The sequence below is a fragment of the Myotis lucifugus genome, unplaced genomic scaffold (genome assembly GCF_000147115.1).
Source record: "Myotis lucifugus unplaced genomic scaffold, Myoluc2.0 scaffold_270, whole genome shotgun sequence".
In the NCBI taxonomy this organism is placed as follows: Eukaryota; Metazoa; Chordata; class Mammalia; order Chiroptera; family Vespertilionidae; genus Myotis; species Myotis lucifugus.
The window spans coordinates 110,302-123,184 of NW_005871318.1; the positions used below are offsets into that span (position 1 = coordinate 110,302).

Sequence of the window (12,883 nt, forward strand, 5' to 3'; positions counted from 1 at the left end):
TCCAGAACCCTTACCTGTTACCCACTTTGTAATACTGCCTCATGCTGATAAGGAGTTGACTGAGGGCGATGTGGAAGGGGAAGGGGAACTGATTTATCAGCTGATAATCAGCACATAGTTACCAGCATCAGCATCCTTCTGCCTGATCATTTTTTTCCTCCCTAGAGAGAGGGATATGGAGTCAAGTGCCAGCTAAAGGGCTACCTGGGTTTATGGGAGGGCTGGAACTTGCAAGGGAAGCATGGCAACATGGGGTGGGGGCAATAAATGGGAATCTGGTAAGGGAAAACTGGAACAGTTAGGTGGAAATAGGTCAGTTGGAGGATTTAACCGCAATAAAAATCAATAATAAAACAACTTTGTGCCAAAGAATCACTGTAAACTTGGATATAAAAATGGAGGAAAATCTTGGAAAATGAGCCTGATTGGAGATTGAAGGAGGATGCAATGTTAGATGATGCTGAGAATGGAGTGAAGTATGTGTGTCGAGGCGGCAGGGGTAGTGTGGGAGTCCTGAGCAGGCTTGCAATTGCATATTAATTCCCACATTTGCTCTCACTGAGACGCAGTTCTAGCCATTTCTAAAGTGAAAATGTAAAGGTCGAGGAAGCTTCCTACCTGGTTGCAGGGGACTCACCATCAATTGGAAGCACCTGATATAAAGCTGTTGCCCACCCCTGGTTCCTGCAGACGGCTGTGCCATGTAAGCGTCGTGACCTGCCCAAGGTCACACAGTCAGGAGGTGGTAGCGACGCTGGGATTTGAACCGAGATCTGTCTTCAAAATCCACATTCTACAAGGACACAGCAGTTCACACGAGGTCTGCCTGCTAGTAAATATCAGGGGAGTCAATAAAAATATTCAGTGCTGTTCTCACCAAAATAAAATCATCACTGACCAGTATTGATTCGCTATTCAGAGTCTGAGCAATACCTCTTCAACCCCCGGGGAAGGAATATGTTAGAGCTAAGCCTCACTACATACATATTTCATTTTGATTGTTTTTTGACTATTTTCTTCAAGTTTCATCAAACTACTTCCTTCTCCTTACTTCTGTCGTTAGTATTATCGCTAAACACAAAAATCTCTTTATATAGGGACTTTTGGTACTATGGATTTTTAAATATGCAATTATCACACATAAAATCCTAATATAGCTATTATGGAGATGGCATCCTTTTCATTCCTGCTAGGAATTTTAAGATTAATATAGTACAGGAAGGATCCAATTTCTTCCCCAGACAAGTTGGCTCCCTCAGGTACTACAAATAGTCTTTCTAGGCACAGGTGTCCAGCAAGCCTCAGAATAGTTCTGCTGGCCCGTTTGAAAGATTTAATCATATTAATTTGTTTTCTTTATTTCATTTTTGATATTTGAAATACAACTTTATCCTGATTCTAAATGAAAAGGAATGGGAACCACCGTAACAATCAAGGTCTCGCCACTGAATGTCATGATGTGACTGCAGCAGTTTTATTGTTGAAACTCAATAAAGAAACAACTGTGTTCCAAAACAGCTAAATATGTAGGTCCAAAAAATGAAGGTATTAACTCCCACATTCACCTGGAAGCCTTCATCTCCTTCAGCATCCCAAAGATCGAGACCAGGCTCCTCGCAGCCACATGATTAAGTGGCAAACACACTGCACCTGTGACTCTGACAGCACAAGACGGTTGCCTCTGAACTAGACTTCTGACGCCGGGCTGCAGCTTCCCTTCCTCCCAGGCCTCGACCCTCACCCAGGAGAGCTGTGGTCTGAGCAACCTCTGGGTCGCGCTCATACTGTGCTTCCAGAGCTGGGTCCAGGACAACCTCTGGCAGGGCAAGAGCAGGCATGGCGGCAAACTCCCAGGTAGGGTCTCCAATTAGCGTTCTAGCAAGCCAGAGAAGGGCTTTCAAAGCGGTAGTTGCTCTTGGCAGAAATGCCATAGTAAAGAAGATTCTTCTTTCGGTGGAAGACCATTGGTTTAGCCTTAACTTTCCTGTCCTTAATATCCACTTTGTGGCCACACAACATGATGGGGATGTTTTCCCACACTCATATCGGATCTCTGTGCCAGTTAGCTCATTCTCGTAAGTAACTCTGGAAGTGGCATAAACATCGTAATGGCACACTGGGCTTGGATGCAATAGCCAGCTTTCAGTCTGCTGAACTTCTCCTGACCCGCTGTATCCCACACACTGTCTCTCTGTTGGTGTGGAACACAAAGGGAGGGACCTCAACACCCAGGGTGGCTACATACTTCTCACATTCACCAGTCAGCTGATGTTTCACAGATGTACTTTCCCAGTCCCACCATCACCATGCAATACAAGTTTGAACTGAATTTGGGGTCTTCCTTGGCCAGCCATGGTGAGGTTACTTCCAGAAGCATCTCCAGGCCCATCGGGCTGAGAGCTCTTAACTTTCTTTTAGATTAGGAAGTCTAGAGATTTCCATAAAAGATAGCACAGAGCTTCTGTCACGTATTTCTTTAATTTCAAAAGTATAGTAACAATAACACATTTGTTAGCATATTAAAGATACTAGACAATGCAACAACAAAAATCAATGATCTGTAACCCTGCCTTTCTCCTGTGACCACTGTTAGCAGGTTAGTGTGCCTTCTGTCTTTTTCCTCTGACATATTTTTTATCTGATTATAATAACACTAGATATTTAATTTTGTATTTTGCTTTTACATGTTAATATTATACTCTAAGTATTTTTTCACATTATTATATAACCTTCAAAGCATTATTTAAGGGCTATAAAATACCATATCAAGTAAATGTGTCATGATTACAGAATCTCCCACTTGATGCCAATTCGGTCATTTCTATTTTTATATTATAAATAGTTGTGAATATATTCATCTATATAGATTATTTTTCCATATTTTGGTTTTATTTTGATGCCTTTTGATATTCCTGGGAGATATTGGCTGCTACAAAAACTTGGGGTGGGTAAAAACTCATGGGGACTAGGATAAATGTCTGAAAGTATGACATAATAGAGAGAAGAAATGCGCTTGATAATAGGAGTACAGGAAGTCCGCTGCTGTGTTGCACATAAAGGCTGAATTATACTGAAATGAACTGTCTTCTGCAATATGTTAAAGTTATAAATACTGCAAAAGGATTAAAGTCTTACATAAGAATTCTAGCAGATATATAATTCTAAATTGCTTTCCCCAAAGTGTTCTATCAATTTATAATACCCCCAGAAATGAATGATGATGACATGATTTCAGCACCGTCAGAAGAATTATATAGTATCAGTTTTTAAACCTTTGTTAATTTAATGAGAAATACTTGGTTCTCATTTACATTGATTTATAGGCCAGTTGAACTTGTAACTATACATTGTGTCTGGAATACATGTTTATTGCTTTCTGCCAATGAGTTTCCCTGGGCACATTCCCCTTGCAATCTACTTCTGCCCAGACTCCCCCAAATCGAAGGACCCATATTTCTACCTCTCAAGAGTTTTACTGTTATCCCTGGTGTTGTTTACACTTCATTTACATTGTCACCTCCTCATAGTATGGATTTCTCTCTGGTGTTTCATGTTTTGCAAACTGCTGTGTAACACTGTGATGCTCTATGAATAATAAATCACAGAGTCCTGTAGTCCTCTGCCAGCAGCCCCCTGATCAAGGGCGGCTTTCAACTGCCTTCGAGTGAGTAGACATAAAGAAGAAAAAGAAGGAACCCTCTCCATGGTTTGGTTGTTTACCTGCAGTGATCAAACAGGTGGCTGACAGGGAGGCATCAGAAACACAACCCACACCAGCTCGCAGAGACTGTTTCCTGGTGGATGCTCAGGGCAGAGCTCTGCACAACCGAGACAGCTGCTGTGAGATCTCGCTCAGGTGCCTCACAAGGTGGGAAGACTCAGTACCCCTTAGCCTTTCCTGTTTATCAAAAGACCCTGTAAGTGAAAATGCCCGTCATCTCAGCGACTTTAGTCAGAGGGATCTGGAATACGTTTAAGTTTCAATGGCAACATTTCCACTAGAAGGTTTGAGCCAAGAAGCCGCAACTTTCTCAGGAGGAATCATTCAGTTCACCTACTTTTCAAACAAGGTCAAAAATATAAAACTTTAATCTATTGTTTTCACCATTTTAAAAAGAAAAACATTTTTCAATTCAATATCATTGCCAGTTGTTAGAGAGATCAGGAAAAAAAGTGGGTATGGTAGAGAAAGAAAGGAGAAAACTATGTCGATGAAAGAGAAAGGAAGAGGGATAGAGAAGTAGGGGTAAAACTAGGTAGACATTATGGGGGGAGGGTAATATTGTTGACAAGGGAAGAAGGAAAAAGGAACCCTTGGAAAGAAATGGATACAGAATAGCATCCAGGTAAGGGGAGTGAAGCACAGAAACTTTCGTTGCTTTACCTATCTAGCTAGGCAATTTCACCTACCTTTCTAAATAATTGTGTTTTCCAAAAAATATATCTGGAAATTTTTTTTTATGTTATGGTGCTGTAGAACACTTTAAATGTACACTAAGGTAGAAGGAACAATTACCAATATAAGGCCTAATCTGGGTTTATCTCTGTAGTCACTACCCCATTCCTGCATCATTTTCATGCAGACTCTAGATATCATACCATTTCAATTTATCAGTATAAATTTCTAAAGCATGATGTATTTTAAAATATATTCCCACAATACCATTATCACATCTATAATAATAAAAGCATAATATGCTAATTAGACCGGATGTCATTCCAAATGACCTGGAAGAAGCCAGGCCTGTGAGGGAAGTCCGGGTCCCCGGTGCCAGAGGGAAGCCAGTGCCAGCAGCCAGGGGAAGGAAGGCCCACTCTTTCACGAATTCATGCATTGGGCCTCTAGTTTAATATATAACACTACTTTCTAATAGTACTGAAGCATTGGTGCTCAAATTTCTATTCATCTTATAAATGTCAATGCTAATGTTTTTGCTGATTTTTATTGGGGTTGTTGTTTCTTGAATGTATAGCTAAATAAGATCCATAGAGATTGGTGATCTGTCTTTTAAGTCTATTTTTACCTATGGATTCTCCTTCTAGCTCTGTATTTCCTTGTGATTTATTGTAAAGAAATCACTCATTTTGTCCTATAGAATTTTCTACATTTTAGATTTGCTGATTGCATTCCCATCATGTTGTTAAACATGCTTCTCTCTCCTTTGTATTTCTTAAATTGCTGGTTGGATGTAGAGAGGTGACCAAATACAGATCAGCTTTTTTTGGAAGTCTATTTCGTAGGTTATGTTTTGTTCTCACACTGGGGAACAAATAATGTTTGATAGTCTCTCTTTTGAGGGTTTTAGTAACCATGAATGATTGATGGCTAGATCCATTAATTCAATGGAGGTTGCAAATGGTACTATTATAATTTTGTACTCTCTTATTTTTTATGAGCTGAAAACTTTCATAAAGGTAAATCATTTCATCAACTTTTCATTTATGTGTGAATTAGTTCTCATGGAAATGATAGGATACATTTTTTAGAGTTTTTTGTTGTTGTTTGTTTTGTTTTGTAGTTTCTTTGCCAGGTTTCAAAATGATTTTATTCATTAATATCTCCTAATAGTGACCAATAGGAATTTAAAAAATATCTTTATGAACATGTAGATTTAACCATAATTTATGTTTTAATAATTTGTAGTTCCTTCTTTATTGATGTTCAAATCATCCTATCTTTAGCCAGTAGGAGCCTATTTAAGTTTCCTCCTCAATCCTTTTGACATTACTTTATAGTCTTTGATAGTGTCATTGCTTTCTGATAATGGCAAGATGTTCCAAGCTTATCTTTTACTTTTCCTCCTCAAATGTGGAATCAGTCAGTTCTCCAAGAAGCCTTGGTTTCTTGAAGTGCAAAATGGTATTTTAATACAAAAATCTGAAAGTTAGTCATTGTTTCTAGACTTTTTAGTAAACAGAGCTATAAAACAAAAATACATACATATGCAAATAACAATAAATCATGAGTTCATCCTCATACTTCTGACTAAATTGAGGATCACTGAGATTTTACTTATTTCTTATACCTTACAGTTGTATCTCCTTCTTCTACACAAAGAATTCCAATTATTAAGATAGTGGGAATAAGAAAAGTAGAATAGTATGCAAGTACTCATTTGCTTTATTCTACAATACACAAATACCAATCTCAGAATAATAATACCAACACTGCTATCAAAAATACCATTGCTGTAAACATTTCGGTTATTTTTTTTCTGTAATTTTTGTCCTTCGGGTTATATCCCACTAGAAAATACATGCAAATAATTGTGCTCCAAGATCACTTAGAATAGTTCTCTGTATTACTTAAAGATTTTAGAGATTGATTTTTAAAAATTAATGTTGTTTCATGATTATGCATAACATACTATTGGTTCCAAAGTCAAATGTATAATACAAAATATTAAAATAAGTCTAGCTTTGACCCTTGTCCCTTCTACTCTTTCCTTTTCCTCTATAAGTAATCTTTTTATAATTTATCCCCCTTTTTTAATAAAACACATTTATAGTCCCTCTTCCACCAGATTAAGCATTCATTGCAAGTATTTCCTCTCTTTTTTCCCATACATCCATATGTTCTGAAAAATGTTTCACAGTAATAGATGGGTTTTTCTTATGCTTTTCCAGCTGCATAAAACTCCTTAAGGTGGATTGCCATGGTCTATTTGTCTAGTCCTCCCTTATAGACATTTCTGCCTTTTTAGTCTTTTGCCATTACAGATCATTCCACAATGATTATCCTTGGTCATACGTTTTTTCATATTCAGCCAGTATATCTTCAGAATAAAATTTCAGAAGTTTGGTTGCTCAGATAAGGGAAAAGTATATTCATTATTTTGCTTGGTATTGACAAATTCCCCTTCAAAGGGTTTGCATAAGAATCTTTCCAACTATAATATATGAGTGTCTATTTTGTCACATCCATGCCAAAGAATTATGTTTTCTAACTTTTAAATGCTAGCTAATCTAATAGGTGATAAATGTTACCTAATGATGGGTGTGGTTGATTATCTTTCAACTCGTTAAAAGACATCTACACTAATAAAAGAGAAACATGGTAATTAGCGTACAACCGCTACCCTTCCCATTGGCTAATCAGCATATCCTTATGCAAATTAACTGCCAGCCAAGATGGCGGCCGACAGCCATGCACTGAAGCGAACAGGGAGGCTTGCTTGCTCCAGTGACGGCGGACTCCAACGTTCCCCGCCTGACTTGCCGGCCTCTCAGCTGCAACTCTAAGCAACTATGTTGCAAATATAGAAGCTAAACAAAACCCTAGAAACCGGCTTTCAGTCAGCCGGGCTTCAGCCAGCCTGACCGCAACATTGTATCAATGTTTTCAGCAGCGAGGCCTCAGAGCTAAAGCTGGCTGAGAATATAAAAAAAAAAAGAAAAAAAGGAGCGGTTGGGAGCTTCAGTCACCCGCCAGCCGGAAAACGGCCCTCAGCCCCTCATCCAGCCTGGCCAGGCACCCAAGTGGAGACCCCCACCCTGATCCAGGACACCCTTCAGGGCAAACCAGCCGGCCCCACCCGTGCACCAGGCTTCTATCCTATATAGTAAAAGGGTAATATGCCTCCAGGCACCGGGATCAGTGGAGCAGTGAGGCCTCCCGCCTCAGGATCAGCGCAGCCTGATGGAAGCCCTGTGTGTTTATGCACCCTGGGGGTGCAGAGGTCCGGTCCTAGGCAGAGGCCTATTGCGAAATTTCCGGCTCTGAGAAGCAGCCTGGGGGCTGGAAGGCAGCTCCTCTGACCTCAGTGCTGGAGTCCCACTGCTCCACCAGGAGAGGAGCAGAGAAAGGCCAGAGCCTCCCTCAAGGTGACCCAAAACCCCCACCCACACCAGGCAGGCTGCTGGGTCTGTGTGCGGAGGACTCACCTCCAAGCCCAGCCGGTAGCCCTGCCACAGCCATGGCATGCCTGGGTGCAGGCCCCAGCGGGACACAGGGTGGCGGTGGGGGCACCTTGAGTCCTGGGCTCCTTGCCTGCCTTAAGCGGCTTCCTCCTGCTTCAGGGCCTCGACCTCCGCCGGCCTCCTCCTCCCCAGCTCCCAGAGCAGCGCACCCACCGAGGGTGCTCCCGGCTGGCCAAGGGGGTGAATGGAGCAGCGGGGACTCCCGGGTGAAGGGTCACCTTGGGGAGGAGTCCCGACACCTCCATGACCCGCTCCAGTTCAGCAACATCCCCAAGATCGCGCGTCTGTACCGCGGACTGTGGGGCAGCGTGATGGCGCCGATGGTGGAGAAAGGCGCTGCGCACGCGGGCGCTGCTGCAGCCGGGGACCTCCTCAAAGGCTTCAAGATGTTCAGCTCCCTCTTCAAGCCCTACATCCGGTACTGCGTGGAGGAGGAGGGCTGCATGGAGTACATGCGCAGCCTGCTGCGCGACAATGACCTCTTCCAGGCCTACGTGACGTGGGCCGAGAAGCACCAGCAGTGCCAGCGGCTGAAGCTGAGCGACATGCTCGCCAAGCCCCACCAGCGGCTCACCAAGTACCCGCTGCTGCTCAAGTCGGTGCTGAGGAAGACGGACGAGCCACGTGCCAAGGAGGCCGTCATCACCATGATCAGCTCCGTGGAGCGTTTCATCCACCACGTGAAGGCGTGCGTGCGGCAGCGACAGGAGCGGCAGCAGCTGGCGGCCGTGGTGAGCCGCATGAACGCCTACGAGGTGGTGGAGGGTAGCAACGACGAGGTGGACAAGCTCCTGAAGGAATTTCTGCACCTGGACCTGACCGCGCCCATCCCTGGTGCCTCCCCGGAGGAGACGCGTCAGCTGCTGTTGGAGGGCAGCCTGAGGATGAAGGAGGGAAAAGACAGCAAGATGGATGTGTACTGCTTCCTCTTCACGGACCTGCTCTTAGTGACCAAGGCAGTGAAGAAGGCTGAGAGGACCAGGGTCATCAGGCCACCACTGCTGGTGGACAAGATCGTGTGCCGGGAGCTGCGGGACCCTGGCTCCTTCCTCCTCATCTACCTGAACAAGTTCCACAGCGCCATGGGGGCCTACACGTTCCAGGCCAGCGGGCAGGCTCTGTGCCAGGGCTGGGTGGACTCCATTTACAATTCCCAGAACCAGTTGCAGCAGCTGCATGCGCAGGGGCACGCGGGCAGCCTGAAGCACCTGCAGAGCCTGGAGGAGGAGGAGGAGGAGGAGGAGGAGGAGCAGGAGGATAAGGAGGAAGATGAGGAGGAAGAGGAGGGTGGGGAGAGTAGTACTTCTGCCGCCAGCTCCCCCACCATCCTGCACAAAAGCAGCAACAACCTGGACTCCCAGCACTGCGCCTCGGACGGCTCCACGGAGACCCTGGCCATGGTGGTGCTGGAGCCCGGGGAGACGCTCTCCTCTCCCGAGTTCGAGGGCGGCCCCTTCAGCTCCCAGTTGGATGAGATGTCCCTCAGTACCACTGCCTCATCTGTCACACCGACCAGCAAGCTGCTGGCCCTGGGCCCCGGGGACGGCAGCTCCTGCTCCATGGACTCCGCCTACGGCACCCTCTCCCCCACCTCCTTGCAAGACTTTGCGACCCCAGCCCCTGTGGTGGAGCCAGTGCCCGGGCCCCTAGATTTACCACAGGCCCCTTCACCCCCGCCCTCTCCCCGCCTCCGCTGCCGCACCCCTGTCCAGCTGCTGCCCCGCCTGCCCCACCTGCTCAAGTCCAAATCTGAGGCCAGCCTCCTGCAGCTGCTGGCAGGGGCTGCCACCCAGGGGGCGCCCCCAGCCCCCAGCTGCAGCCTGTCAGAACTCTGCTTGGCTGCCACAGTCACCTGTGCATCAGGACCACCCTGCTGCTTAACTCCCAGGCCCTGAGCACAGTGTGGAGCTGCCATGCCTGGAGGGCGCGGTCCGGGGTGGGCGCAGCGGGACTTGCCTGGTGCAGCGGGACTTGCTGGGGAGCCGCCCGCCTTCCCGGCGGGCCTCAGGCCCGGCGCCCAATATGGAAAGGCCGCAGTGCGGCCACCAGGCCGTGAAAGCTGCCCTGAAAGTCACACAAAGACAACCTGCTGCTGGAGGGCAGGCATGCGGTGCTCCGGGAAGATTCTGGAGGTAGGGAAGGAAGGTCATAGAAGGGAACAATTGCAAGCGGAGATCCCGAAGGTTCTGAAAGCAGAGGACCAGCTCCTTGCAGACCTGAACTCTGTGTGGGCCTCTTTCTCGGCCCTGTGGAAGCGGTGGGAGACACAGGAGGAGGTGATGGACCGGGGCTGTGCCCAAGGAAGACTGGGAGGAAGCAGCATGTGGACAGGGCCAGGCGGAGCAGGCAGGTCCGTGCAGAGCCCGCTGGAGCATAGCCAGACCCCAAGGCGACCACCAAGCCAGGCCCCAGGGAGAAGTGAGCAGATGCCACTCCACTTGCTGGAGAAGACCATTATGCAGAAAACTAAAGAAATCGATTTTACATCATTTCCCAGGTGGAGAACAGTTGGCATGTAAGCCCCTGACCAGTGCCCAGCCTCTCCTCTGTCAGTCTATCTCACTCTTAGGTACCATGTTCTTTGTTCTCTCTTAACTGCAACTCATTTTTAAACTAGATTGCCTTTAAAAGAAGACTAAATAAAGTTTCCCTTAAGTTATTTAGGCAGTGCTGGGGCTGCTGGGGTTGCTGGGGGCCTGATAGAAGACACAAACACGCAGCGGGGGGCCTGTACCCAGCAGCCCCAAGGCCCACCACCTTGGTGCTGGGGCTGCTGGGGCCCTGATCAAAGACCTGCAGCCCCAAGCCCCGCCGTCAAGGTGCTGGGGCTGCTGGGGGTATCAGAGACACAAACCCGCAGGCCTGGCACCCAGCAGACCCAAGGCCTTGGTGGCAGCACTAAGGAGCAGCAAGCTGAGCAGTAGGAAGCAGCAAGCAGGTGGGCAGTAAGGAGGGAGGGGTCCCAGACTGCGAGTGGGCACATGCTGGGCTAAGGGACCCCCCACCCATCCCCAGTGCATGAATTTCGTGCACCGGGCCTCTAGTTTGTATATATTTCTTTGAACTTTGTTCATTTCTCTAGTCTATTTTTTTCTATAGAGTTCCAAACCTCTTTTCTCTGTTTTTAGAAACTCTTTTATAATATTAAAATGTTTTCCTCTATATTTAGAACTCATTTTTATATTAAAGAGTTTAATCCTTTGTGTATATTATATAATTACAACTATTTTCACTAAATTGTTATTTGTCTGTTTCCTTTGTTTATAGTGATTTTTGTTTTTTGTTTATTTGTGTGTTGTTATTTTTTGCCATTCTGAATTTTTAATGTAATTAAATTTATCTCTTTCTTCTTTTATTACTACTGGATTTTGACTTAAATTTCAGGTCCTTATGAAATTTTTCCTTTTTATTGTTATAAGTCTGAAGAGATGGATCCAAATTTATCTTTTCCATATATTACATATATCCAATTACTTCAACACTTTCATTCGATGCTCTATTTTTTTCCTCTTTTTCTTAAGTATGTATTTGTTATTTAGAAGAATTTGTTCCAATGTTGTTGGGTTTTCTTTTCTAGTGGAACAGGTTTTATTAATTTTGAGGCATATTAGAAATTTGAAAACAAGTATATTTTCCTTGCAAGTGGTTAGATGTGCAAACTAATACAGCCAACAATAAATCCTATATAATAAAAGCCTAATATGCTAAGTGTCGCTATGATGTGCACTGACCACAAACCCAGACGCTCTGACCGGTTTTCCTTGCTGCTGGGGTCCGGCTGATTGGGACTGGGCGAGATGGGCCAGGCATGCCCTGGAGCCAACCTCCTTGCAGTCCCTCTCTGGCCTCTAAAATATTTATTTTAATTAATTTCCTTTCAATATGCACAAATCTGTGCACCAGGTCTCTAGTAAAATAATAATAATAATAATAATAATAATAATAAACCCACAGTGGAGCTAAATCAAGGTAAGTCAATGGTTACTTTTATTCTAATATTTTTACTCATGACCTTAACCCTTTCTTTTTGTTGTTGTTATTTTCTAGTGATTCACCACTATAAATAAATTGAAACTGAGTTGCAACCTCTCTTTCCTTTCCCCTCATTTTTCCTCAAAATCTGATTTGGAAAAATATCTTTTTACTTTTAATTAACTATAAAGCAATCAGCAATCTTATTCTGCCTCTCACATACTCTTCTCATTCTCCTTCCTGCTTTCTTTTTTTTCCCCCATTTTATTTTTTATAGTGTTCTTTACCTTCATTGTCTTGTTTACCTGCTCTATCTACTTTTGTGGGTGAATTTAGAGAAATTAAAAAATGAGCCCTAGCCAATTTGGCTCAGTGGATAGAGCGTCGGTCTGCGAGCTGAAGGGTCCCAGGTTCAATTCTGGTCAAGGGCACATGCCTGAGTTGTGGGCTCGATTCCCAGTGGAGGGCATGCAGGAGGTAGCCAATCAATGATTTTCTTTCATCATTGATGTTTATATCCATCTCTCCCTCTCCTTTCCTCTCTGAAATCAATAAAAACATATTTATTTTTAAAAAATGATGCTGCTCCTAGTGCCATTTTTCCCAGGATTCTCCACTGTTTCTTAAAAAAAAATTTTTTTAATTTAATTTAATTTTTTTGTTTTCTCTAAACAGTAGTTCCCAAAGGGGTTAGTTTTGGAAATTTGTGGAGTTATTTTGATTATCACAGTTATTAAAGAATCCTAAAGGCATTCAGTGACTTTAGGCCAGGGATACTAGACATCTGCAAGGCCTAAAACAGTCCCGTTCAAAAAGAAATTACCCCATTTTCCACTTTTGTCCTATTTCCATGACTTTTAAATGTCTTATTAGATATTCTTATAAGTTAAAAAATGTTGATAATTTTCTATGCTTATAATTTAACTCTGCGGTATGTATAAATTCAAAGTATTTTTTGCACGGTTTCATTTCAATATTTGCTGAATTCCCA

The 12,883-nt window shown here is 44.2% G+C and overlaps 2 pseudogenes across 1 annotated transcript; one reads left to right on the plus strand and one right to left on the minus strand.

The window, feature by feature from the left end:
- Positions 1–1,628: 1,628 nt before the first annotated feature.
- Positions 1,629–2,354, minus strand: LOC102432660 (annotated as a pseudogene).
- Positions 2,355–7,916: 5,562 nt separating this feature from the next.
- On the plus strand, positions 7,917–9,815 carry LOC102432980 (annotated as a pseudogene). The gene has a single exon (XR_001350338.1). The product of XR_001350338.1 is annotated as a pleckstrin homology domain-containing family G member 5 pseudogene (transcript).
- Positions 9,816–12,883: the final 3,068 nt, after the last annotated feature.